Source organism: Chlorocebus sabaeus, chromosome 2, assembly GCF_047675955.1.
Source record: "Chlorocebus sabaeus isolate Y175 chromosome 2, mChlSab1.0.hap1, whole genome shotgun sequence".
In the NCBI taxonomy this organism is placed as follows: domain Eukaryota; kingdom Metazoa; phylum Chordata; class Mammalia; order Primates; family Cercopithecidae; genus Chlorocebus; species Chlorocebus sabaeus.
This window is the reverse complement of record NC_132905.1, coordinates 57,635,438-57,661,363: the sequence shown is the minus strand read 5'-3', so window position 1 is coordinate 57,661,363 and position 25,926 is coordinate 57,635,438. Positions and strand designations below refer to the sequence as shown.

The 25,926-nt window shown below is 43.2% G+C and overlaps 1 pseudogene; it reads right to left on the bottom strand.

The window, feature by feature from the left end:
• LOC140709519 (protein NDRG3-like) overlaps positions 1-23,977 on the bottom strand; it is a 29,472-nt pseudogene extending 5,495 nt beyond the window's left edge.
• Between the last annotated feature and the right edge of the window lie 1,949 nt (positions 23,978-25,926).

The following is a 25,926-nucleotide window of genomic DNA, read 5'->3' as shown; positions in this document are numbered from 1 at the left end:
TTAGTGTGTGCTGGAATTACCTGAAGGACTTGTTAAAACTCAGATTCTTGGATTCCTGTCCCAGAGATTCTGATTTGATGGGTTTGGGGTATGGTTCACGATCATGCATTTCTGGCCAGGCGCGGTGGCTCACATCTGTAATCCCAGCACTTTGGGAGGCCGAGGCGGGGGGATCACTTGAGGTCAGGAGTTCCAGACCAGCCTGGCCAACATGGTAAAACTCCATCTCTACTAAAAACACAAAAATTGGCTGGGCGCGGTGGCTCACGCCTGTAATCCCAGCACTTTGGGAGGCCAAGGCGGGTGGATCATGAGGTCAGGAGATCGAGACCATCCTGGCTAACACGGTGAAACCCCATCTCTACTAAAAATACAAAAAATTAGCCGGGTGTGGTGGCAGGCGCCTGTGGTCCCAGCTACTCGGGAGGCTGAGGCAGGAGAATGGCATGAGCCCTGGAGGGGGAGCTTGCAGTGAGGCGAGATGACGCCATTGCACTCTAGCCTGGGTGACAGAGCGAGACTCTGTCTCAAAAAAACAAACAAACAAAAAATTAGCCAGGCATGGTGGCACACACCTGTAGTCTCAGCTACTCTGGAGGCTGACACAGAAGAATTGCTTGAACTCAGGAGGCGGAGGTTGCAGTGAGCCAAAATCATGCCACTGCACTCCAACCTGGGCAACAGAGAGTCCATCTCCAAAAAAAAAAAAAAAAAAAAAAAAAGGAACTTACAGTTCTAATAAGCTCCCAGATGATTTGAATCTACTATCCACAGTAAAGCATTTTTAGGGCATGCTGGCCCTAGGCCTGCTCTTTCTTCCAGCTGTTACGCACTCTGGGCTCAGATGATATCCTATTCAGGCTGACTGGCTTTTTAAAAAAGGAACATGAACCCCATGGTTTCAATTCACTGGCATCAAAACTTATTATGAGGAGGGACTACAACCGAGGAGAATGCCACAGAAGGCATAGAAGTTTGAGATTAACAAGGGAGAGGCCTCTGAAAATTCTAAGCATAAGATTATAAACAAACATTTAATCTAACAAATATACAAAAAAACCAAACCAGCACAGGCTGTATTTTCATGAAGTTTAGGAGCTGAAACCTGATAGGAATATAGAACAGTTCCCATATGCAGAGAGAATACTGGAAGAAACTATTTCCAAGATGGGTACCTATCAAATGGTTTGAGAATCAGTTCGATCTGCCATAGGAGTTATCCACTCTATTCTATGGTGTTATAGATGGACATTTTTGCCCAAAAATAACTATGTCTATGGTTATTGTAGGGTTTAGTTTTCTGCTTTTGAATATTGATTCAAACCTGAAGTGAGAAACTAGTTTGAAACTACAAACTTAAAAAAAATTTTTTTTTTTTGAAATAAAGTCTCGCTCTTGTTGCCCAGGCTGGAGTGCAATGGCACAATCTCAGCTCACTGCAACCTCTGCCTCCCAGGTTCAAGTGATTCTCCTGCCTCAGTCTCCAGAGTAGCTGGGATTACAGGCGCCCGGCATCATGCCCGGCTAATTTTTGTATTTTTAGTAGAGATGAGGTTTCATCATGTTGGGCAGGCTGGTCTTGAACTCCTGGCCTCAGCCTCCCAAAGTGTTGGGATTACAGGCATGAGCCACCATGCCCGGCCCCTCCCCCAAATTTTTAGACCAGCCCATCAATTGCCTGGAGGGCAGAACATTTTGAATGTGGTCACCTCAGAGCATTAACCTCACATTAGATTTCTAGGAACTACAGGCTGTTTCTGGTAACAGCACTTCCCTTTCAAACACACTTCAAAGAGAAAAGGAAGATGGCAGAAGTCTTTCAGACTGAAAATGTAGCAGTAAGCAACATATGATCAGCACTGAAATCTACAGTAGTCCAAGTACAAACTAGAAGGTCAGCTACCTAAACACTTTAGTAGAGGCTCTAGGAAAAGCTAGGTTGAAACAATAACAGGTAGAAATTCTTGCCTCCTATATACTCAAAAGTGGGAGACACTTGATACTATCTCTAGATATTTAGCATAAGAGTTGGTCTGTATTTGCCCTAAGAGAAAGAAAATGCATACACTCTCATCATGAGAATTGTTACTGAAAGCTTCCTTACCAATACAGCAGCAGGACTTTGCATATAAAGAATTTACATCCATTATGTTAATTCTCACAACATTAAATAATGTTGACAAAGATTTTTGTTTTTGTTTTTGTTTTGAGACGGAGTCTCGCTCTGTTGCCCAGGCTGGAGTGCAGAGGCCGGATCTCAGCTCACTGCAAGCTCCGCCTCCCAGGTTTACGCCATTCTCCTGCCTCAGCCTCCCGAGTAGCTGGGACTACAGGCGCCCGCCACCTCGCCCGGCTAGTTTTTTTTGTATTTTTTAGTAGAGATGGGGTTTCACCGTGTTAGCCAGGATGGTCTCAATCTCCTGACCTCGTGATCCACCCCTCTTGGCCTCCCAAAGTGCTGGGATTACAGGCTTGAGCCACCGTGCCTGGCCTTTTTTTTTTTTTTTTTTGAAACAGGGTTTCACTCTGTCACCTAGGCTGGAGCACAGTGTCAGGAGCACAAATACTCAAATTCCTGGGCTCAAGGAATCCTCATGCCTCAGCTTCCTGAGTAGCTGGGGCCACAGATGCGTGCCACCAAGTCCAGCTAATTTTCTGACTGTTTTTCTAGAGACAGAGTCTCACTATGTTGCCCAGACTGCTCTCAAACTCCTGGCCTCCCACCTCTGCCTTCCAAAGCACTGGGATTATAGGTGTGAGCCACTGCACCCAGCCAAAGTTTTTAGTTACATGGGAAAGGCTATGTCATAAAGTTGAGGAAAACATACAGGGTTGTAAATACTCTCTGACAGGGTATCACTCTGTCACCCAGGCTGGTCTCAAACTCCTGGACTCAAGCGATCCGCCCACCTCAGCATCCCAAAGTGTTGGGATTATAGGCATGAGCCACCGTGCCCAGCCCCTCTCTAATTTTAATGATATAAAAATGTATAGGAAAAAGCAATATTTTTTTTTTTTTTGAGACGGAGTCTCGCGCTGTCGCCCAGGCTGGAGTGCAGTGGCCGGATCTCAGTTCACTGTAAGCTCCGCCTCCCAGGTTTACGCCACTCTCCTGCCTCAGCCTCCCATGTAGCTGGGACTACACGCGCCCGCCACCTCGCCCGGCTAGTTTTTTGTCTTTTTAGTAGAGACGGGGTTTCACCATGTTAGCTAGGATGGTCTCGATCTCCTGACCTCGCGATCCACCCGTCTCGGCCTCCCAAAGTGCTGGGATTACAGGCTTGAGCCACCACACCCGGCAATAATTTAAATTTGTTTTATTCCATATCCTTTCCTCTTTTTTGCAATGTTTTACAATGAGAACATATTCAGGAAAAAAGCTTTATTTTATTTTACTTGTTTATTTATTTTTGAGATGGAGTCTCGTTCTGTTGCCCAGGCTAGAGTGCAGTGGTGTGATCTCAGCTCACTGCAACCTCTGCCTCCCGGGTTCAAGTGATTCTCCTGCCTCAGCCTCCCAGGTATCTGGGACTACAGGTATGTGCCACCATGCCCGGTTAATTTTTGTATTTTTAGTAGAGACGGGGTTTCACCATATTGGCTAGGCTGGTCTCAAACTCCTGACCTCATGATCCACCTGCCTCAGCCTCGCAAAGTGCTGAGATTACAGGTATGAGCCACTGCACCTGGCCAAAAGCATAATTTCAAAAAGAGAATGAAGGCTGGGCGTGGTGGCTCACACCTGTAATCCCAGGACTTTGGGAGGCCAAGGTGGATGGATCACAAGGTCAGGAGACTGAGACCATCCTGGCTAACACGGTGAAACCTCGTCTCTACTGAAAATACAAAAAATTAGCTGGGGGTGGTGGTGGGCGCCTGTATTCCCAGCTACTCAGGAGGCTGATGCAGGAGAATCGCTTGAACCCGGGAGGTGGAGGTTGCAGTGAGCCGAGATCGAGCCACTGCACTTCAGCCTGGGTGACAGAGCAAGAGTCTGTCTCAAAAAAAAAAAAAAAAAGAAGAGAATGAGATAACCAAAGAGAGGGAAGCTTTGCTTCTTTCTCGGCAATTATTCCAATGATTAATCTAAAGCATATATAAGGGTTGGAAGTGAGGGAAGAAGACACATTACCTTTAGCAAAGTTGCGTTTACAGGGTTCAGGCGGGAATTGCATTCAACCTAAAATTTAAAAAAAAGGAGAAAATAATTTTATGAGTTGCTGGGAAAAAAAATGAAATAGCTCGGCATGAGAATGATCTTGCAAGATCAACAGCTCAGTTTGCAGAAGGCTGAACCAGCCAAAGAGATTACCAAAATACATAATGGGAGATATATTTATATGATATACTTTGATATTTCTGAGCAGATCTAAAAATTTAACTTATCTAATTTTCTGAATCAGTTATGTGTCTTTAAAAAACTACAAGCTGAATCTAAGTCTTCCTACTGACTAGCTATATAACATGAAAGTAGGTTACCTTACTTCTTTGAAAAATGGACTGGACCGTGGGTCCTCTCCTGCTGGAATCTCTTTAATGGCTTCTGAGCACAACTAGTTCTAACGGCTAAGCCCTGGGCACCTCCCTTGCCTCACTTTTCACCTCTTTCCTTAGTGGGTTTGCCATTCTTTATATCCTCACTCTTTTCCATCTCAAGGTCTTTGGCTATCCAGTCCAATGTTGAACTCTTCTCATTTTTCTCTCATGGAGTCATTTAATTAAGAATCGTGGCCCTGTGCATTCACATGTCTGATATCCTGCACCCTTGTGTTCATGAAGGCAGAGATCTCAAAGAAAATGTTCTGGGGAGACAATCTCTCCTTTCCGCATTGTTTTACAGCTATTTTGATCAACTGGATCTCTCCGTTTATATGTTTGCTAAGAACATACATGTAAAACCTGTGCTTAGAATCTGGAACCAGCAGGGTGAAATATGTAATACAAAGCAAAATGAAACCACTGCAAATGCTTCACAACTGAGCTGAGTGAACACAGAAAGAAGTGGGATTTCTACAGGTAGATAAAGGGAAAGGGTGAGTGCTTGAGGGCTTCCAGAATCAAGGCGAAAGCATAAGCAAAGCCCCAGGGGTGGGAACACAACAGCTACCGAGGCAAGTGTGAGGTGAGGTTGACTGAAGGTGAGGCTGGGGCACAGGCTGGAGCTGACTGTGGAAGGCAGGATGCCACAGAAGGTGTCTGAAGTGACAGGATTTGAGTTGTTTTAGGAGAGCAGTGGCCTACATGATAGACTGCAGTAGCAGCAAGCAGTGGTTAAAATTACCTAAGCAAGACCCAGTAATCCAGATGAACTTTTACTCTGGGGATTGCGGGTGGGGGGTATACAAAACTCTTCTAAAATCAGGGAAAATATAAAAGTCAGGATCACCAAATCGGAGTTTTGATTTGCTCTATACAAAGGACAATGCAGACAGTGACAAACGAATGTACCCTTTCACTACAGAATGTGCATTAACTCTAAAACGTAGAATTTAAAAACTGGATCCCTAACTGCTAGGTACAGTGCTTAGAATATAGTAGATAGACTATAAATATTTTCTGGAAGAATGAACTCTCAAATCTGGATTTAATATAATCAATCATGCTTTCCTTGGTTCACTACTTTGCAATTTCTACATTATATAAGAAGTCTTGATACCTAGTAGACCAACCACAATCACTGTGGGTTTTTGTTGTTGTTGTTGTTTTGTTTTGTTTTCTTTGAGATGGAGTCTTGTTCTCTCACCCAGGCTGGGGTGCAGTGGCACGATCTCAGCTCCCTGAAACCTCCGCCTCCTGGGTTCAAGCAATTCTCCCACCAAGGAGCTGGGATTACAGGTGTGTGCCATCACGCCCAGCTCGTTTTTGTATTTTTAGTAGAGACAGGGTTTTGCCATGTTGGCCAGGCTGGTCTTGAACTCCTGACCTCAGGTGATCCACCCATCTCGGCCTCCCAAAGTGCTGGGATTACAGGCATGAGCCACAACCACTGTTTTTTGACATCTACTCTCTCCCCGGCTGCCTGAATGCACTCAGTCTTACTCATTTTCATATTCTTCATAGCAGAGTAAATAGGAGATGTTCAAAATATGATGTTGAATGAATAAGTAAGCAAAAATAGTTACTGACAATGACTAGAATTTGTAGAGTTTCTTTTTGCTCTTCAATGCATGGATATTCCTCTTAATCCCTACACACTTGTGGGATAAAATGCTCTGGCAGAGGAACTAGGTTTGACTGCATATGAAAGAGCATCTACTTGTGGTATAGACAGGGTTGCAGAATTCTCATAAACACTGAAGGTGTGGAAATCAGAAAGAGGAAGAGCCCTTATCTATATGGTCAAATTAATACAGTCTTGAAAAATAACTGCAGAGGTTGCTTTAAGTCCACAAAATTTTAAAAAGGCAAATAACTAGATACAAGATGAACAGAAATATTTAGCATTGTAAGGAAATTCTGATTAAGGATATTTTCTAAAAATATTTTCCTATATTAAGTATATATGTTCATTTAAAAATGTTTTTGATAGTTTAGAAGCATGTATCTCCACCTTTTTAGCCAGCAAACAGTGACCTTTATAAAGTTCCTTCTTGATAAATTGGGGTCACCTCTATAACCTTTTTACCTCTGGGGAATGTTTTTTGAGGAAGGGGAACTGAGCATTATTGGCCTCTATGGGAAGTCATGCCATGTATTTCACACCAGACATGGAGTGTTTTACAGGACAGTTCAGGGAGATGCGAATGTATCCTTTCACATCTGCATGTTCTCACCCTACAAACATTTCCCCACTCTACAAACCTTCTCAACTATGTCTACACCTCTGATTATTTGTTAGACTTCCTTTCCAAAAAGCTTTACTCCATAATATTTTGCTTTATTTAGGGCAAATAAATCAAGTAATTTCACAGAGATATTTAGTTAAGTTATATATGCTGTAGGAAACACATAATAAGACATATGAAAAACTATCAACTTCATTTGTAATCAAATAAATGCAAATTAAAACAGTGAGATACTATTTTTAACCTATCAAATTAACTACTAATAAAAAAAAGATTAGATGCTAGATAGTGTGCAGTGAAACAGGCATGCTTATACAGTGCTGGTGGCAATATACTGGTGTATTATTTCTGGAAAGGAACCTGGCAAAATGTATGAAAGACTTTGTAAAGATTTATAATTTTGGACACATTAATCCCACTTCTGGAAATCCATCCCAAGGAAATAATAAAAGATTCAAAGATTTTCTAAGGATGTCCAACAGTATCATTATTTTTATTTTTATTTATTTTTTTGAGACAGAGTGTCTCTCTGTCTCACCCAGGCTGGAGTGCAGTGGTGCGATCTTGGCTCACCGCAGCCTCTGACTCCCAGGTTTGAGCGATTCTCCTGTCTCAGCCTCCCAAGTAGCTGGGAATACAGGGGCATGCCACCACACCCAGCTAATTTTTTGTATTTTTAGTAGAGACGGGGTTTCACCATGTTGCCCAGGCTGGTCTTGAACTCCTGACCTCAGGTGATTCACCCACCTCAGCCTCCCAAAGTGCTGGGACTATAGGCGTGAGCCACCGCACCTGGCCAACAGTAACATTAATAGTGCAAAATCGGAATTAATCAACATGAGAACAAAGTTAAATAATGGTAAACCTACAGAGATACTGATTCTGTAATGGAAAAATGCTATCAATAGTGTTAAGTCAGGCCCCCAAATCTTGTATATTTAATATAATCAGGTCTACGTAAGGCAAAAAAATAATACTCTGTCTTTAGGTAATAGGATCATGATTTTCCCCTCATCCTTCTATTTTTAAATTTTTTTCATATTTTCTACAATGAGCATATATCATTTTTATCCATGTGCTATGTCCTTCAGAAGGAGGCAGAGGTGGCCTTCCAGCCTGCTGGATTTATGGTGGTAATCTATTCCAGATTAAAGGCTGAGGCTGTCAGAAATCTGACAATAAGTAAACGGTGTTTAGTTGTACTACTTGCCACAAAGTGAACTACACAACACAAAGCAATCAAGAAAAAAACTGATCCCATCTAATGAAATCTAATGATGAATTAATTTTCCAAAATGTATGTCAAAGAGCAAACCCTGATATGTGCAATCAGAAAGAACAAAAACTAGTATTTACCGACTGTTTCTAGTGTGTCAGCAGTGTGCTACATACTTTTTTTTTTGAGACAGGGTCTCACTCTGTCACCCAGGCTGGAGTGCAGTGGCACAATCATGGCTCACTGCAGCCTTGACCTCCTGAGCTCAAGCAAACCTCCTACCTCAGCCTCCAGAGTAGCTAGGACTACAGGCTGTCACCATGCCAGCTAATTTTTATTTTATTTTATTTTTTGAGATGGAGTCTCGCTCTGTTGCCCAGGCTGGAGTGCAGTGGCACGATCTTGGCTCACTGCAAGCTCTGCCTCCTGGGTTCACACCATTCTCCTGCCTTAGCCTCCCGAGTAGCTGGGACTATAGGTGCCTGCCACCATGCCTGGCTAATTTTTTGTATTTTTAGTAGAGATGGGGGTTTCACCGTGTCAACCAGGGTGGTCTCGATCTCCTGACCTCTTGATCCGCCCACCTTGGCCTCCCAAAGTGCTGGGATTAGAGGCGTGAGCCACCGCGCCCGGCCACGCCAGCTAATTTTTTTAAAAAAATTGTAGAGTTAGGGTCCCACTGTGTTGCCCAGGCTAATCTCAAACTCTTGGGCTCAAGTGATCTTCCTGCCTCAGCCTCCCAAAGTGTTGGGAATACAGGCGTGAGCCCCTGCACCCGGCCTATACGTCTTATTACATTTTGATCTCATTCATCTTCACAGCATGAGGACATACTTACCACAGCCTCAACTGCAGGCGAATTGTCCCCTACCACAAGTAACGTAGAACACCTAGGTAGGCAAAGTAAGAGGAGTCACTCAGCAAATAGGCACATAAATTCCACTGAACACCAAATTAGTCTATGAAAGGCAAAGATATTTGGCAAGTCAGCTGAGGAAACTGAGGAACTTACCTTAAAGTTTTTGATTGGTTATCATTTTGGCCCAGTTTGGGTCTTTTAATCTTCAGGTCTCTGCGTCTAGAAAAACAAAGCAGAAGCAATGCCCTTTTTGGGTAAAGTCATAGCAACTCAGGTTATTTTCTGGTCATAAACACCAAAATTTATCAAGGAAGGTGAAACTATCTTTTCTTCACACCTGAGAAGGGAAGAGGCCTGTGACTTGGTTCTTGAGTCGCCACTTCAGTGGCATCTGGTACGGAGCAGGAAGGAGGCTCCTGGCTTAACCCTGAAGGACTCTTTGGGATGCTACAAGGAGACAGCCCCAACACTCAACAGCAACACCACTGAAACTCTCAAGTCCTAAGTGTTTAATTAATTTATTTTTTTGAGACAGAGTCTCAGTCTGTCACGCAGGCTGGAGTGCAGTGGCGCGATCTCAGCTCACTGCAATCTCCGCCTCCCGGGTTCAAGTGACTCTCCTGCCTCAGCCTCCCAAGTAGGTGAGACTACAGGCGCCCACCACTATGCCTGGCTAATTTTTGTATTTTTGTAGAGATGGGGTTTCACTATGTTGGCCTGGCTGGTCTTGAACTCCTGACCTTGAGATCCGCCTGCCTCGGCCTCCCAAAGTGCTGGGATTATAGGCGTGAGCCACCGCGCCCGGCCCTAAGTGTTTAATTTACAGGAATAAATTCCTTAAGAGAATGACTTACACTTTGAGGAGGAGGGAGGGGTGTTTTCCTTGTAACTGAGTTTAGCACAGGGCTTAATCTTTCTGATTTCAACTAAAAATAGGGAGGCTCTGTTATATAGAGGAAAGAGCTAGAGAGACAAGGTTCAAAATCTGGCTTCACTCCTTACTGGCTGTATAACTTTGGTTAAGTTACAGCTGATCCATTTCCTCAATCTTTGTCCATGTTTCTAGAAAGCCAGAAGGGGCTCACATTTTCACCTCAGAGAAGCTCGTCCCAATATTAGATACAGTCCTCTCTCCTTCTCCCGCCCTCCTCTTTTTAGAGCTGTTTACATTTAAGTGAAGAAATGGGAAAAAACTATACCCATTGTAGGAATTCAAGAAGAGCCGCAGGTTGTGTTGGTTGATGTCTTGGGCAATATGCTTTCTGTAGGTTTGGATCAGGTCCCGGTTGGCCCGTAACTCTTCCTAGAACAATTTAAAGAAGACGTGGGCAAGCTTTTGAGCTCCAGAATAAGTCCATCTTGTTTGGTTTGCATTTTCATTACCACGAGTCAAATCGTGCAGCTCATGATGGGAACTGGGGCAGAGCCTGGGGACTACTGATGTGCTCGTAGGCTGAATGGCTGATGATTTGCATCAGACTGGTTCAGTGCCATATTCTGTGTCAGATGAGGGCAGCAAAGGATTCAAGTACTAGTTGTGGAACTTAGGGTCACCTCATCACTCTGAACCCTGATTTCTTTGTGTGTTTTTTTAATGTTCTGCAATTCTTCACAAAAACGGAGATACTATAAAATGAAGACAATAACCAGCTATCTGACAAGGCTGTTTTAAAGATTAAGTAAGAAAAGTTATAGAAACATATAAACCACAAAGTGTAAAATGAATGGAGCGTAACATTTCTTTTCTTTTTTTATGAGACAGAGTCTTGCTCAGTTACCCAGGCTGAGCAATGGTGCAGTCTCAGCTCACTGCAACCTTCACTTCCCGGGTTCAAGCAATTCTCCTGCCTCAGCCTCCTGAGTAGCTGGGATGAGGGACATGCACCACCATGCTCAGCTAATTTTTTTGTATTTTTAGTAGAGATAGGGTCTCACCATGTTGGCCACACTGGTCTTGAACTCTTGACCTCAAGTGATCTGCTGCACCTGGCTGCATTTCTTCTAATAACCATAAATCTGTGCAATTAACTTATCTATATATTCAATGATATAATCAGCGTATTACCTATCTATATGTACCACCATTTAATATTATACACTGTATAATTATATATTCCATTGCGTTTATGACACTTTATTGATTTAGTAATTCATTATTTATTTTAATCTTTTAAATTTTATTTCAGAGATGGGGACTCACTATGCTGCTCAGGCTGGAGTGCAGTGGAGATTCACAGGCACTATCATAATGTACTGCAGCTTGGAACTCCTGGGCTCAAGCGATCCTCCTGCTTCAGCCTCCTGGGGAGCTGAGACAACAGGCACACTCAACTGTGCCTGGCTCATTTATTTTAATCTTATTACCAATACTTTTGAAGGTATAAAATACGAGAGAAACAAAATGGTCTATATAGTGAAAAGTCTCCCTCTCCACCACCCACTGTTTAATGGTCACTCTGTTGCTGGCCTTCTCAGATGTCATCAGAGCTAGTTGCCAGATTCTTGAGTACATAAGCATACATGTAAATACGTGTGTGCATACACACATACATCATTAAGCAGTTTTAAGCAGAAAGGAAAATTCTTGCATTGGAGGAAAGAAATAATATCAGGGATAATTAAGAAATCTGTTAATCCAGGGCAATGTGTAAAGTTTACTGGTGACCAAGACTTGTTAGAGAAATAGAGATATGGAAAACTTTCTTCACATTTTCACAACCATGTGGATGAAATGAACCCAGAATACAGTTGGAAACTGACAAGAGTCTACCTGAAACTGAAGGGTACGTGAATCACTACTAGAAAACTTTGTGAGAGCCCCAGTCTCATTCTAAAGATATTATAAGAAAAGTTAATACCAAATGATAGGCCAGGTGTGGTGGCTCATGCCTGTAATCCCAGCACTTTAGGAGGCTGAGGCAGGAGGATCTCTTGAGGCCAGGAGTTTGAGACCAGCGTGGGTTAACATAGCGAGACCCCCATCTCAACAAAAAATTTTAAAACTAGCTTAGTGTGGTGGTACATGCCTGTAATACTAGCTACTCAGGAGGCTGAAGGAGGAGGATGGCTTGAGCCTAGGAGGTCGAGGCTGTAGTAAACTAAGATGGCACCACTGCACTCCAGCCCAAACAACAGAGCAAGACCCTGTCTCAACAAACAAACAAATAAACAGACTCCCATGTTTTTAAAAACACAAATTATAGTCCTCTAGACATTGTTCTACACTTGCTTTTCCTTGTAAAGTATGGTAAAGATCATTCCTTATCCGGATATATAGAGCTATCTCATTTATTTACACTACCTGTCTTCCCACATCCTTGCTAGTACAAACGTATTTTTAATTTATTTCTCTTATTGGTGAATTGAACATTATTCATGTTTAAAAACCATGTTTGTTTCCATTTCAAAGTAATACAAGCATTAACTTGCTTACATGTTTTAAAATTTATTTTTAATTTTTATTATCTTTTTGACTGGTCAAGAGCAGTAGTGAGAAAGGGGAAAGAGTAGAACAGGGAATTCAATCTATAACTAACTGTGAACAATCAATTCAGATAATTCCCTACCTTCAGACCAGCCTGGATGCTTAAATGTTAATGAACTCTTCAGTCTTACGAAAATAAGACTTATGAAAATCCACTGTGACCTCATATGTTTTAAATTAAACATATATATATGTTTAATTTATATATATGTTATAAACTAAAAATATATATATTATATATATATTTCTCTCTCTCTCTCTCTCTATATATATATATAACTCTCTATATATAGTGAGGAGGTTCTTGCTTTTTGGAAATTATTAAATACTGGCCTTAGCTTTCCCCTCAGAGGCCTATATGAAGTAGTATTTCTTTTTGCTATGTTGCCCAGGCCGGTCTCGAACTCTGGGCTCAAGTGATCCTCCCATCACAGCCTCCCAAGTAGCTGGGACCACAGGCATGTGCTACTAAGCCCGGCTGATTTTTGAAAAAAATTTTTTTTTGAGACAGAGTTTTGCTCTTGTTGCCCATGCTGGAGTGCAATGGCACGATCTTGGCTCAATGCAACCTTCGCCTCCTGGGTTCAAGCAATTCTCCTGCCTCAGCCTCCTGAGTAGCTGGGATTACAGGCATGTACCATCACACTAGGCTAATTTTTTGTTTGTTTGTTTTTCCTGAGATGGAGTCTTGCTCTGTCGCCCAGAGCTGGGGTGTAATGGTGCAATCTTGGCTCACTGCAACCTCTGCCTCCTGGGTTCAAGCAATTCTCCTGCCTCAGCCTTCTGAGTAGCTGGTACTACAGGCGTGTGCCACCACACCTGGCTAATTTTTTTGTATTTTTAGTAGAGGTAGGGCTTCACCATGTTGGCCAGGCTGGTCTTGAACTCCTGACCTTGTGATCCGCCTGGGCCTCCCAAAGTGCTGGGATTACAGGTGTGAGCCACCATGCCCAGCCTAATTTTGTATTTTTAGTAGAGGCAGGGTTTCTCCATGTTGGTCAGGCTGAACTCAAACTCCTGACCTCAGGTGATCCACCTGCCTTGGCCTCCCAAAATGCTGGGATTAGAGGTATGAGCCATGGCACCCAGCCAATTTTTGAATTTTTATAAAGACAGGGTCCCACTATGGGGCACCTGCCTCAGCCTCCCAGGTAGCTGGCACTATAGGCATATGCCACCACACCCCGCTAATTTTTGTATTTTTAGTAGAGACGGAGTTTCATCATGTTGGCCAGGCTGGTCTCAAACACCTGACCTCAAGTGATCTGCCCACCTCGGCCTCCCAAAGTGCTGGATTACAGATGTGGAGCCACTGCACCCGACCCCTAATTTGTAGTATATTAATACAATGAACTGCTGCTACACAGTAATAAAAAAGAATGAACTACTGACACATGGAATGACATGGATGAATCTCAAGATAGTATGTTGAGCAAAAGAAGCCAGACTCAGAGAAGTAAACACTCTGTTATTCCATTTATATGAAGTTTAAGAACAGTCAAAATTAATCTATGGAGGTAACAGAATAGTGAAAACCTTGTTTGGGGTGGGGAATTATTGAGTGGGAAAGGATAATGAGTAAACCTTTGTGGGGTGATGAAAATGTTTTATTTGTGTTCTGGGTGGTAGTTACAAGAAACTATACATCAGTAAGTGGTCACTGAGATGCACTTAGGATGTGTGCATTACACTATGTATAAGAATTACCTCAATTAAAGAGAGGGCAAGATGGAGGCAAAACCCAAAGGAGTCAGCTGGAAGAATTAAAGTGGTTGCCACTAAAAAGCAGAATATGGGATAGGTGACAGATTCTTTGTAATAAGCCCTGTAGAACTTCTCTACTCTAAAATATATGTGAATTTGTAACTTTGATAAAAATATGATGAAATAAAAGACTATGAACTTCGGACTTAGCCTGACCTGGATTCAAATGTTAGCTCCACACTTACCATCTAGACAGTGGTGGCAAGTTATGTGGCCTCTCTGGTCTTTGGTTTCCCTATCTTAAAATCAGACTAATAGAACCATGTAAAAAGCAACTTGGTTTGCAAATCTAAAGTACTTATAAATAATCAGTACTCAGAAAGGAAAAAAACTAGCAGTTTTCTTCCCATCTGCCATTTTCCTTCAGATAGTATTTTAAATTAAGCAGATTACAATGGAGCACCCACGCTCGTCTCCTCATTCCAGACACCTCACAGCTCTCTGACCTCACTGCTCATTTACTCCATCACTCCTTTGTCAGTCACCCAACTCACTTTTCCCTTTGAAGGGTCCCCCTCACCTACCAGTTAAGCTCCCTCCCCTACCCAGCAATTATGTACACGATAACTGCCACTTTCTGTGAAGACTTCGTTTTCCTCACCAGTTGAAAAACATGGGGCTTGAACAAGATAATCTCTAAGCTTCTTTCAGCACTATTATTTCACGGTTTCCCCCCCTGAAATGTCTATTTCTGTGAAGCCTTTCCCAGACCTCCTAATGGCTCTAAAGATGTCTGGGGAGGCACATGATGTCAAACATTAACAGATGGCATGCTACTTACAGGAACAGGTAGCAGGAGATGCTATCTTCTCTCATAGCTCCACATGTCAACAGTCACCTTTGCAGGGCCACATACTTTTCAGACTACATTGGAACTGTTATTTACTAGGGTCAGGTAAATTCTAAGGTAACCCTTCTTTCCTGAGGTAAAATAAGAATTTGCATGCAAACCAATAAACACAGCTCTTCTGGGTGGAACAGGTACTTACCCGCCCAAAGTGATGAGCCAAAATAATGTCCACAATATTGGTTGTCAGGCCAGAGAGCTGAAAAGATAAAAACTCTGTGTTAAGAATGTAAGCAGATGCAAAAATTTATCAAGCTACCCAATTAAAATGAATGCACTTTATTATATATGTTATCTCTTAAAAAACAAATGAAAAACCCTTGGCCGGGCACGGTGGCTCACACCTGTAATCCCAGCACTTTGGGAGGCTAAGATGGGCGGACCATGGTCAGGAGATCGAGACCATCCTGGCTAACATGGTGAAACCCCATCTCTACTAAAAATACAAAAAAGTTAGCTGGGCGTGGTGGCAGGTGCCTGTAGTTCCAGCTACTTTGGAGGCTGAAGCAGGAGAATGGTGTGAACCCGGGAGGCGGAGCTTGCAGTGAGCCGAGATTGTGCCACTGCACTCCAGCCTGGGCAACACAGTGAGACTCCGTCTCAAAAAAAAGAGAAAAACCCCACAATTCATTGTTATACATTTTCATGGTTTCAAAGAAACACAGAGATGAGAAACAAATCAGAAAAAGCTGTCTCCTTTCCAGGGTTATAATAAAGCCTGCTGTGAAACAGGAGACTGGAAGAGACACTGAACATTCCTTCTTTGAAAGCCTGAGACCTAGACCTCATGGCTGTTTGATATTTTATTCCTGTCTGTATTTCCGTATTTACACTGGTTGATGAGGACTAACAATCACTCCCATGACTTCCAAGAGACAAAAACAATTTTTTTCTCTTTCTTCTCATTTTTGCTATCTTCATTTCAGGAAGTAGGAGGAAATGAGTTGTTTACAGAATGTTCTTGAGTTTTAAACATTTTTCTCCTAATTTTTCCCATTTCAAAATGATGCATCTCATAGTCTAATAAATGCAGCAATCTGTGTAAATCCACATACTGTAGTCTATTTTCAGAAAAATTTCCAACTCAAATTATGTTGCTGATTCCTGTTGAGCCTTCTTCCTTGGTTTTATGCTGAACTCGTACTGCTGATCGGGGTGAAGTACTGAATTGGGGGTAGGCATGGAGAAGAGGCACTGAGGGAAACAGACATGGCTATGCCTGGAGTAGGATCATACAGTCCCAGAAAGAAGTCCCGAAATCTTTGTATAGGTTATCAGTGATGCACAGGTTATGAACTAGAAAATCAGGCCGGGCGTGGTGGCTCACACCTGTAATCCCAGCACTTTGGGAGGCCAAGGCCAGCAGATCACCTGAGGTTAGGAGTTTGAGACCAGGCTGATCAACATGGTGAAAGCCCGTCTCTACTAAAAATATACAAATTAGTCAGGCATGGTGGCACACGCCTGTAGTTCCAGCTACTCGGAAGGCTAAGGCAGGAGAATCACTTGAACCCAGGAGGTGGAGGTTGCAGCAAGCTGAGATTGTGCCACTGCACTCCAGCCTGGGCAACAGAGCAAGACTCCGTCTCAAAAAAAAAAAAAAAAAAAAAAAAAAGAATTGTACCCACATAGTAAGAATTAGGACACGTTTGGTTGATTGACTGACAGGGTCTTGCTCTGTCATCCAGGCTGGAGTGCAGTGGCGCCATCATAGCTCACTGCAGCCTTGACCTCCCAGGCTCAAGTGTCTTCTGGCCTCAGCCACCAAGTAGCTGGGACTACAGGTGTGCACCACCACACCAGGCTAATTTTTAAATTTTTTATAGAGACAAGGTCTCACTATGTTGCCCAGGGTAGTCTTGAACTCCTGAGCTCAAGCAATCCTCCTGCCTCACCCTCCCAAAGTGCTAGGATTAGCAGTGTGAAGCACTGCACCCAGCCAGGACAAATTTTAAATAAGGCAGGCTGAGAGAAGGAATTTCCACAGCATCTGACAATAGCACTGTTAATGTGTTTCAGCTAAGAAACACCTCATTTCTCAAAAATGTAAACATAGGAAGAAATGGATATTTAGATTGCAGTTTGCTGGTGACTAGAATATTTTAACGGTTTCAATAAAAATATGCTTATCACAGAAAATTACGAAAAAACAATACAAAAGACATCATTTGTTTGTTTTCTTTTCTTTTCTTTTTTTCTTTTTTTTGAGACCGGGTCTTGTTCTCTTGTTCTGTCACCCAGGCTGGAGTGAAGTGGCGCAATCCAGGCTCACTGCAACCTTCACCTCCCAGGTTCAAGTGGTTCTCCAACCTCAGCTCCCAAGTAGCTGGGACCACAGGCTGTGCGCCACCACACCTGGCTACGTTTCTGTATTTTTAGTAGAGATGGGCTTCACCATGTTGGCCAGGTGGCCAGGCTGGTCTTGAACTCCTGACCTCAAGTGATCCGCCCACTTTAATGAATGCTTTAAAGCATTAAAACAATGCTTTAATGAATATTCTGGGTCTGCAACCCCCTTACTAGCAATGTAATTTTAAGTAAATAATTTCTCTGTAGGATAGTAATAGTACCAATGGATTGTTCTGAGGATGAAAAGGTTAAGTATATCTAAAACATTTGGCTGGGCGCGGGGGCTCACGCCTGTAATCCCAGCACTTTGGGAGGCTAAGATGGGCAGATCATGAAGTCAGGAGTTAGAGACCAGCCTGACTAACGTGGTGAAACCCCGTCTCTACTAAAAATACAAAAATTAGCTGGGCGTGGTGGCATGCATCTGTAATCCTGGCTACGCAGGAGGCTGAGGCAGGAGAACCACTTGAATGCGGGAGACGGAGGGTACAGTGAGCTGAGATCATGCCATTGCACACTCCAGCCTGGGCAACAAGAGTGAAACTCTGTCTCAAAAAACAAAAAACAAGAAACAAAAAAGACATTTAAGAACAGTACCTGGTACATAGTAAGCACAATATAGGTGTTACATTAAAAAAAAAAAATTATTATCCATCTCTTTAAATCCTTTTTTTGTTTGGTTTTTTTTTGAGATGGAGTCTCACTGTGTCACCCAGGTTGGATGGAGTGCAGTGGTACAATCTCGGCTCACTGCAACCTTTGCCTCCTGGGCTCAAGTGATTCTCCTGCCTCAGCCTCCCCAGTAGCTGGGAATACAGGTGTGTGCCACCACGTCCGGCTCATTTTTGTATTTTTAGTAGAGACAGGGTTTCACCATGTTGGTCAGGCTGGTCTCGAACTCCTGACCTCAGGTGATCTGCCCACCTCGACCTCCCAAAGTGCTGGGATTACAGACGTGAGCCACCATACTTTGCCCTCTTTAAATCTTTTTAAAGATCACTAACTACCTTTCAAATAAGTTCCTAGATATCAACTTATTGAATCTCATGGTTTGAGTATCAATAAAGCTTTTTTTTTTTTTTTAGATAAGGTCTCTCTCTGTCACCCAGGCAGGATTGCAGTAGCATGATCGTGGCTCACTGCAGCCTTGAACACCTGGGTTCAAGAAATCCTTTCCCTTCAGCCTACTGAGTAGCTGGGACTACAAGCACATACCAACTTTTACATTTTTGTAGAGACAAAGTCTTGTTCTGTTGACAAGGCTGGTCTTAAACGCCTGGACTCAAGCGATCCTCCTGCCTTGGCCTCCCAAAGTGCTATGACTACAGGCATGAGCCGCCATGCCCAGCCAGATTCTTTTTTTTTTCGAGACAGGGTCTGCCTCTGTTACCCAGGCTGGAGTCCAATGGCATGATCATGGCTCACTACAGCCTCGACCTGCTGGGTTCAAGCATTCTTCCCACCTCAGCTTACCGAGTAGCTGGAACCACAGACGTGTGCCACCACAACTGGCTTTTTTTTTTTTTTGAGACAGTCTTGTCTGCTGCCCAGGCTTGGAGTACAGTGGCACGATCTTGACTCACTGCAACCTCCGCCTCCTAGGTTCAAGTGATTCTCCTGCCTCAGCCTCCCGAGTAGCTGGGATTACAGGCATGCACCACCGGCTAATTTTGTATTTTTAGTAGAGATGGGGTTTCTCCATGTTGGTCAGGCTGGTCTCGAACTCCCGACCTCAAGTGATCCGCCCACCTCAGCCTCCCAAAGTGCTGGGATTACAGGCATGAGCCACCGCGCCTGGCCCAAATTGTAATTTAGAACTACTGCTACACACAACTTGGATGAGTTTCACAAACACCGTGATGAATGAAAGAAACCAGACAGAGAATACATTTTTGGCCGGGCACAGTGACTCACGCCTGTAATCCCAGCACTTTGGGAGGCCAACGTGGGTGAATCACGAGGTCAGGAGTTTGAGACCAGCCTGGCCAAAATGGTGAAACCCCATCTCTACTAAAAATACAAAAATTAGCTGGGCGTGGTGGCACACACCTGTAGTCCCAGCTACTCGAGAGGATGAGGCAGAGAAATCGCTTGAACCAGGAGGCGGAGGTTGCAGTGAGCTGAGATTGCACCACTGCACTCCAGCCTAGGTGACAGAGTGAGACTCCGTCTCAAAAAAAAAAAAAAAAAAAAAAAAAAAGCTACGATTCCAATTTAACAGATGAAACTGCTTAAAAACAGATAAAACTTATCTCTGGTGGCAACAGTTAGAACAGGTAATTTCTGGGAAGGAGAAGAAGTATCAATTAGGAAAAGATACAAAGGAATCCCCTAGTGAGCTGGGAACATTCTGAAGTATCTTGATTGGATGGTGATTTTATATGTAAACAGTCTTCAAGCTGTATACTTAACATTTTTACCCTTAACTGTATATATACCTCAATGAAAAATTGGTAAGCTGTTCTGATATGGGCGAAGATGAGCCGATGGACACCTTCATGTGGTACTCACTTTGGAAGCTACCCAGTCAATCCAGCCTTTCGCGCAAGGGTCAACATTAATGAGCACAAGGCCTTCCACAAGCTCTGGATGGTTGAGCTGAAAGATGAGGCAAAGACGACAGTATGAAAGCTACACTCCCACAGTTCTTCTAAATAGTTGGAACATGATTGATCAATTCTTTCTTACATGCCTTAATGCCTCACATTTGAAAGTAAAACTACAAAGAAGGAGAACATGTGGAAAAATAGCTCTTGAAATCTGACTTAGCATCTGGAAACCAGTTTCTGGTTTTACTATCAAATTACTTATTTTACTATCAAATTATCTTGCCTTGCAAAGATCTATATGCAGTTGTTCAACTCATGGTGGATCTGTCTCATCGGGAAAGTGCCGTTGGCACAAGCAGCTGCTCCACACTCATATATCTTTGTTCTCAACAGGGGCTTCCAAAGTTGTTTTTTTTTTCCCCCAAAACCACGTGAACAGTTTATATCATCCTCAGAAGACTCTCCTATCACTGAGGAGGTATTGAAAAAAATAATGATGATAATTTCTGGCCGGGCACAGTGGCTTGCGCCTGTAATCTCAGCACTTTGGGAGGGTGAGAGGGGAGGATCATGATGTCAGGAGTTAGGGACCAGCCTGACCAACATGGTGAAACCCCATCTCTACTAAAAATACAAAAATTAGCCAGGAGCATTGGCGGGCGCCAGTAATCCCAGCTACTCAGGAGGCTGAGGCAGGAGAATCACTTAAATTTGGGAGGCAGAGGTTGCAGAGAGCCAAGATTGTGCCTTTGCACTCCAGACTGGGTGACAGAGCAAGACTCTGTCTCAAAAAAAAAAAAAAAAAATTTCTTTAAAACGAGTTCTAGCTCTCTAGCTTATTTAATTAATTAATTTATTTATTTTGAGACAAAGTTTCACTCTTGCTGCCCAGGCTGGTGCAGTGATGCAATCTCAGCTCACTACAACCTTGGCTTCCAGGATTCATGCAATTCTCCTGCCTCAGCCTCCCAAGTAGCTAGAATTACAGGCACCCGTCACCACGCCTGGCTCATTTTTGTATTTTTAGTGGAGATGGGGTTTCACTATGTTGGCCAGGTTGGTCCGAACTCCCAACCTCAGGTGATCTGCCCACGTCAAACTCCCAAAGTGCCAGGATTACAAGCGTGGGCCACTGCGCCCAGCCCCTACCCTACTTTTTTTCTCTTACTACAGTGATTACATTCACTGTAGAAAATTTGATAAGCAGAGAAATTATAAAAAGCAGAAAATAAAATTTCACATTATCTTACCACACATCAATCCATTACTATTTTTTGGTACATTTTCTTCCAGTCCTTTCCTACAGTTATGACAAACTTTACGTTTTGTCATATTCTATTCTATTCTAACTTTTTTGTTAACATTATAATGTATGCAAACCATATATCATTATAAAGCTTTTTGTAAACTTAATTTTAATGGCTGTACAAAATTCCATTATAAGCAGCATCTAGGAATGGCTTTTTATTGATGACGTACTGTCTCCATTTGTGATTTTTCAAGTATTATAAGTACAAAGCAAGGCTTTATACAACCTGCATCTAAAGCTGACAGAAGTTACAGAAAAATTGACATAAGTCCCAGAATACTGCCTGGTCATTTAACACAGCATAATAGCTGTGACCCAGGCAGTGCCTCAAGCATGTTGAGGCTAATCCTCTATATACTTACTGCAAATCTGCTGAGGATGTAAGCTCCAGCTCCAACTCCAATTCCAACGATGCTTTTCAGGCTGTGAATAGGACATAATGACAAATGACAGAGTCAATTTCATTTGGAGGCAGCACTGCATAATTGAAAGCATACAACCTGGGTTGAAATCCTGGCTCTGATATTTATTAGACGTGAGAATTTGGTCAAGTGCTTTTTTCCTTTTCCCTAACTTTCTGAGCCTCGGTTCCTTTCCTATCTATAAAACAAGGATCCCGGCCGGGCGCGGTGGCTCAAGCCTGTAATCCCAGCACTTTGGGAGGCCGAGACGGGTGGATCACGAGGTCAGGAGATCAAGACCATCCTGGCTAACATGGTGAAACCCCGTCTCTACTACAAAATACAAAAAAAACTAGCTGGGCGAGGTGGCGGGCGCCTGTAGTCCCAGCTACTCGGGAGGCTGAGGCAGGAGAATGGCATAAACCTGGGAGGTGGAGCTTGCAGTGAGCTGAGATCCGGCCACTGCACTCCAGCCTGGGCGACAGAGCGAGACTCCGTCTCCAAAAAAAAAAAAAAAAAAAAAAAAAAAACAAGGATCCCATCTAGGTGCAGTGGTTCATGCCTGTAATCCTCCTGCCTGTAATCCTAGCACTTTGGGAGGCTGAGGCAGGTGGATCACGAGGTCGGGAGATCAAGACTATCCTGGCCAATATGGTGAAACCCCGTCTCTACTAAAATACAAAAAATTAGCCAGGCATGGTGGTGTGCGCCTGTAGTCCAGCTAAACAGGAGGCTGAGGCAGGAGAATCGTTTGAACCTGGGAGGCAGAGGCTGCAGTGAGCCAAGAGCACGCCACTGCACTCCAACCTGGTGACAAAGTGAGACTCCGTCTCAAAAACAACAACAACAAGGATCCCACAACCTACTTTCAAGTTGGTTTTAATGGTTAAATAAAATATAACTAAGGCTGGGGGCGGTGGTTCACGCCTATAATCCCAGGACTGAGAGGCCAAGGCGGGTGGATCACTAAAGGTCAGGAGTTCAAGACCAGCCTGGCCAACATGATGAAACCCTGTCTCTACTAAAAGTACAAAAAAAATTAGCCAGGTATGGTGGCCTGCGCCTATAATCCCAGCTAAATGGGAGGCTGAGGCAGGAAAATCGTTTGAACCTGGGAGGCAGAGGTTGCAGTGAGCCAAGATCACACCACTACACTCCAGCCTGGGCAACAGAATCAGACTCCATCTCAAAAAAAAAAAAACAAAAAACAAAAAAGTAGTGTGTGTATATATATATATACACACACACACACATATATACACACACACAGACATATACATACACACACACACACACACACATACATATATATATAAAACTGAAACCTGGGAGTTATCCTTGGTAGCTTACTGTCAGTATCCAACCCATCAGCAAGTCAGTGGAGTCCACCTCCAGAATATATCCATCTATCTACTACTATCTACTTCAATCATCCCCAACAGCAGCATCCAATACTATGCTTTCATTATCTCTTGCCTGGACTATTGTTAAGTTTAACTGTTCTCCCTGCTTTCTCTCTCTGATTCCTCTCCAAAGCATTCTCTTCATAGTGAGATGAACCCTTTAGAAAAAATTTAAACAGCTTTATTTTTATTTTTTAGATACAGGGTGTCACTGTTACTCAGGCTGGAGTGCAGTGGTGGGATCACAACTCACTGTAGCCTCAAACTCCTGTCGTTAAGTGATCTTCCCACCACTGGGCCCAGCTCAAGGTAGATTTCTAAATCTTCTAGGTCTCAGCGTATGTGCCACCTTCCTAGAGAGGAATTCCCTCACTAGCCTTACTAATGTAGATCCTGCCCTTATTCTCTATCACAACACCCCCACTGACTTATTTTATAAAACTTTATTATTTGTTTGCTTACTTGTTACCCCACTAAGCTCTAGAAGGACAGTGACTATTGTTTTCCTAACCATCGTATCCTCTGAAACAGACACTAAAGAATTCACCATAGAAAGTCAATAAAAACTGCACGAAAGACTACAGAATGAACCTACCTTAGGTGGGTAAGAACAGAAGGCAGCATTTCGGCCAGCTCATCCATTGTGGGGTACTGATACCTGAAATCCAGAAGGATATCTCCTGAATTAGAAAGTACTCACAATTCCCAGTTACTAGAACAGCTGGAAAGGTACAGAAGTCTTAGATAAAAGGCTGGGCACAATGGCTCATGCCTATAATCCCAGCACTTTGGGATACCGAGGTGGGCAGATCACCTGAGTTAGGAGTTCGAGACCAGCCTGACCAACATGGAGAAACCCCATCTCTACTAAAAATACAAAATTAGCCAGGCATGGTGGTGCGTGCCTATAATCCCAGCTACTCGGGAGGCTGAGGCAGAAGAGTCGCTTGAGCCTGGGAGGTGGAGGTTGCATTGAGCAGAAATCACGCTAATGCACTCCAGCCTGGGCAACAAGAGCGAAATTTTGCCCCCTTCCAAAAAAAAAAAAAAAAAAAAAGAAGTCTTAGATAAAAGCATTTCCTTTTACCAAAGGCTCAAAGGAGGTGATGTGGTACCTGAAAATGATTGTGGCATATTGTGTAAATCTCTACAACTGCCATGCTAAGGAGAAAGTAAAAGAATCCACTGTTTCTATATCCTAACGAGCAGCCCTTGGGACCAGAGGGTGCCACATGAAAAGAATTAGTAACACGGTTCTCTCTTAGGGTATTTCCAAACCTCTAACAATCACTTCAGTTGGAGTCCAGGCTCAGTAAACCTCTGGCAGTAAGAGTCAACTCAGTAAGTGGGTCTTGGTCTACTGCTATATTTAGACAACTAAATGCAAAAATAAACAAAGGTTTTCTAGTTATGGGCACACAGTTACAAGCCCTAGCATGAATGCCTATTTGTTTCACTTAGGCATAGAATAATATAGTTATTTTTAAAAATTTATTATTAAATTTTTAAGAGACATGGTCTCACTCTGTCACCCAGGCTGGAGTGCAGTGGTGAAATCACAGCTCACTATAACCTTGAACTCCAGGGCTCAAGCTATCCTCCTGCCTCAGTCTCCTGTGTAGCTGGGACTACAGGCGTGTGCCACCACGCCTGGCTAATTTTTCAATTTTTTGTAGAGATGGAGTCGCGCTATGTTGCCAGGGCTGGTCTTGAATTCCCGGTCTCAGGTGATCCTCCTATCTCAACCTAACAAAGTGCTAGAACTACAAGTGTGAGCCACTGTGTCTGGCATGGTTATTTTACTGTTTTTGAATTTGGTTCATAGTATGACCCATCTGATCCTAAGATGTTCAAGCAAGCCCAGGAACAGACCCAGATCAGAATTCTTAGAAAAGTAGTAAGCATCTGACTGGGAGCGTTGGCTCACGCCTGTAATCCCAACACTTTCGGAGGATGAGGCAAGCAGATTGCTTGAGCCCAGGAGTTTGAGACCAGCCTGAGCAACAGGGCAAAACCCTGTCTCTACAGAAAATACAAAAATTGGCTGGGCGCGGTGGCTCACGCCTGTAATCCCAGCACTTTGGGAGGCCAAGGAGGGCGGATCACGAGGTCAGGAGATCGAGACCATCCTGGCTAACACGGTGAAACCCCGTCTCTACTAAAAACACAAAAAATTAGCCGGGAGTGGTGGCAGGTGCCTGTAGTCCCAGCTACCTGGGAGGCTGAGGCAGGAGAATGGTATGAACCCGGGATGTGGAGCTTGCAATGAGTGGAGATCTCGCCACTCCAGTCTGGGTGAGAGAGTGGGACTCCGTCTCAAAAAAAAAAAAAATAGAAAAAGAAAATACAAAAATTAGCTGGACGTGTTGAAAATCTAAAACTTAGCCAGGCGTGTTGGTGCACACTTGTAGTTCCAGCTAGTAGGGAGGCTGAGATGAGAGGATCACTTGAGCCCAGGAGGTTGAGGCTGCAGTGAGCCATGATCACACCACTGTACTCCAGCCTGGGAAACAAAGCAATATCCTATCTCAAAAAAAAAAAAAAAAAAAAAAAAAGCGATTACAGAATTGAAGATGGAATTGATCCTAAGATGACCACTTATATATGAGGCAGTATCTGTTCTATATCTGACAGGGAAGTCAGCCTGCCTCTGCCTGAACACTTAAGGGATGGTGTGCTGTGGAACCATTTGTGCACAAAATAGAAAAAAGGAACTGGATCCAAATCTTGCTGGATATAAACTGACCACTGGCCAATTTGCATTATAGAGTCAGAACAGCACAGATTCTGGCACCAGACTGTCTGGGTTCAAATCTTAGTTCTGCCACTTATTTGCTATGTAATGTTAGCCATGTTACTTAATTTTTCTGGGCCTCAGTTTCCTCACTTATAAAATGGGAATAATAGTAAACTTATCCCATAAGGTTATGAGGAGTAAATGAGTTAACAAATGTAAAGCA